At 30.6% G+C, this 3173-nt stretch overlaps 1 protein-coding gene across 7 annotated transcripts in view; it reads left to right on the top strand.

The window, feature by feature from the left end:
- Nucleotides 1-736: 736 nt before the first annotated feature.
- LOC114267889 (cell division cycle protein 48-related / CDC48-like protein) overlaps nt 737-3173 on the top strand; it is an 11668-nt gene continuing 9231 nt past the window's right edge. For 2 of the 7 annotated variants that reach the window (XR_014331289.1, XM_028208966.2), the window contains exons 1-2: nt 737-906; nt 1798-1859. The gene's annotated coding sequence lies outside the window, so the exon portion shown is untranslated. Of the gene's footprint in view, nt 907-1797; nt 1860-2691; nt 2768-2882; nt 3050-3173 lie in introns of all 7 variants that reach the window. The other 5 variants (XM_082872674.1, XM_082872673.1, XM_028208967.2 and 2 more) reach the window with 5 other exon arrangements.

Genomic DNA, 3173 nt, shown 5'->3' with positions numbered 1-3173 from the left:
ATAATTTTATCTTTATAAATATTTTTTAAAAACTTAGCAATCTAATGATGTAAATATTTATATTTTATAATGTAAATATTTATATTAATAGTATAAATATTCACATCATAAAATATTCACATAATCAATATAAATATTACAGCAGTGATTTAGGCCAAGTTTGAGATGTGTAAAAAAATTAAAAAGTCAAAAAGTTACTAAAAAAGTTAAAAAATTATCACTATTCACCAAAAGTCAAAAATCACGGCTACATAACTTCTAATCCTAATTTTTCCCTATACACTAATTTATACAATTTTTTAATACACATTTTTTCATAAAAAGTCAAAAAGTTAATACAAACAATCATATTTTATTCCTCAACTTTTTAGTCTAAAAAGACAAAAAGTACATTTATTTAGAACACCTCAAACGACCCCCTCAAACTTCAACCCCTACCACCCCACACACACGTGTTGAGTGGTGATTGGAGGAGAAGAAAAAAAAATAAAGTGACCAATCAAAAAAGAAAAAAGGTCAAAGGGATGGAAGAAAAGAGAATCCCAATCTTTATTCTAAATATTATTATTAAAAATATTTTGATAATTATGTAATAAATGCCCAAAATAAAAAACAAAGAGTTACCACCAAAAGAACAAACAAAAACCCACTACAGAATCAGAGTATCCCTTTAACGCGCTCTCTTTGCGCGTGGACAATAACGTTTGAGTTAATAGGTTACTTATAAACTCAACTATGGTTTAGAATTCTGTCAGCGTTAGGGTTTGAGTCTGGGCTTTGAGCAGCGTTTGCTTCGTTGTACTTCTCTCTCTCTCTCTCTCTCTCTCTCTCTCAAATTCTCTGTCTATACAACTATGTTCTCATCTTCTCTCTCCATGTTGCAGGCTCGCCCGCTTGCTCTTGCTGGTAAGTGATTATTTGTTTAGAGTTCTATGTTGATATCTCCTTATACATTATACGCATCTGTGTTGTGTGTTTTCCATTTTGTAGAGATTAGAAATTGGGGTTTTGATAACTCATTCTTCAGTTTATAAGGGTTGCTATAGATAGAAACAATGAAAGGGTTTTTCAAATTAAGGTATAGATAATACATTTTCACCAGAAAAAACTGCTTGATTTGTTGATTCCCAGTGTACTTATTTGGTGAATTGAATAGTGCTTTGATGATGTGCCAATCTTGCTTCTAATTGGGTCAGTACTCACTAAAACAATTGGTGTCTTGATTGGTTGATCGCCTTTGCATGTATACTGTGCTGATTTTTTAATTTTTTAATTTATTTATTTTATGGCTCAAATTGGATAGAATTGCATACTCACCACCATGGTAAACTTATGATAATTTCGAATTATATAAAAACTCAAAACATTAACCTAAGCGCAAAACCCATCAAAGTTGCTTATTGATTTTGTTTAGTACGAAAGTGTTGGAAGTTATAAGAAATTAATTTTTTTTTACAACCCATGTAGCATAGTAACTAAGATTTTAGTTTCTTGCAAAAATACAAAAAAAAAAAATATTTAAATTTGTTTTTATAAAAGTAATTACTTATAATTACAATTTTGAATTTCTCTATTTTTCACCCTAATCAAATTCATACAACAAAACACGTTTTCTTTCACTTCACTTTTTACCATTTTCTTTTTAATCAAACGGACCCTACTACAATTACAACCCTTGATTTTACTTGATCTTTCATTGTTCTTTTGCTTGTGGCTACAGGGGATTAAATCCCTAACTATACATTGCTTCCCAACACTTTCTGAGACCTAATTTTACAAAAAATGTTGGCTGAACAGAGTTTTCTATTTGACGAGTGAGAGTTGTTCGACGAATTGACTTCAATCTTCTTCTCAGCCTGGTACAATCTCTTCTTCTTCTTTTGACTGATTCAGTTGTTTTTACCTCTGCTGCCCTGTCAAGAAATAGGGCACTGATTAGTTATGATGTACTGATTTTACAGCGTATTATTAATTCATGATGTATGTGATTCTCAAGTGTCTTTAATTTTAATTTTGATGTTTGTTGGTATTTATCAATATACTATTTATGTTTCCAAATGTGTATGACTTAATGTTTTTCTGACATTTTTTTATTCTTATTTTCTCATGCCTCATATACCTGTATAGGTCCATATGTACAAATGTAACCTGTGTTGCCAGAAAACACTAATACCTTAACAAATTATGTATTGGTATGCATGTTCCGAAACATGGTACACTTTCGTTCAAAAACGGTAAATTTAGTGATCCAAAGTGATCTCAAAAGTTTTTTCCAATTTATGTCCTTAAATGTTAACTTAGGAGGAAAAAAATTGAAAAAAAATGAACTAAAATCTACCCTAAGATAAGTTTTGACAAGACATAAACATCAAAAAATGAGTTATAATGCTCATAGAAAATATTACATTTTATTGGATGCCTAATAGTATTTAAAAAAAAACTTCAGAAGTATCTTAAATTCTTAAGTATAATATATACAAATCTACCCCTATCATACCACATTTTAGAGCATGTGGCGTACCACGTTTCCATTCTCATTCCAGGTACCAGAACGATCTATGGTCCCAGGCAACATAGAACGTAACACACGTTTATTCTTCTAGGGCCACTTGACATCAATGTAGACTTTTCATGTTAGTTTTTCTTGTGAGTTTTAATTGTTCAATTTTTTCATCCTTTTCTTTTTTTCAGTAAATCTCATCCTTTATGATTTTCATGATTCAGTGGATCTGGTCAAAGTTTTCCCTTTCTTATCTTAGAAGATCTGGTCAGATTTTGAAGTTCCCTTTGTTTTGATATTAATATTTTTTTGGTCTTGTGGACTCTACAGTTACTTAACTAAAATTTATTTATTGATTTATTTAATATTATTTTTTCTGAAGGGGTTGTAGAATCTCTTAATTTCAACATGTCTAGACAAGGAAAGATGGATTATAGAGAAAGTTCTGGCTAGCCTAGCTTCTGCAACAACTCATTGACTCGCTATCTCTTAAGCATGCATGATGCATGGTAACATGTGTTGTTTGTGATGGATGTGGTTATTTTCCTGGTAATGGTACCCTTGAAGTGAATTGTTTGTTAAATTAGAGATTTGTTTTCAGTGTGTGCATGGTGTTATATACAGTTTGAACGCTTTTAGATTAATTTGGCACTTTTCCTATTTTTGGACAGAT

Source organism: Camellia sinensis, chromosome 6, assembly GCF_055761805.1.
Source record: "Camellia sinensis isolate YWXY chromosome 6, ASM5576180v1, whole genome shotgun sequence".
In the NCBI taxonomy this organism is placed as follows: Eukaryota; Viridiplantae; Streptophyta; class Magnoliopsida; order Ericales; family Theaceae; genus Camellia; species Camellia sinensis.
Note: the sequence above shows the minus strand (reverse complement) of the source record. Positions and strands in the feature narration are given on the sequence as shown.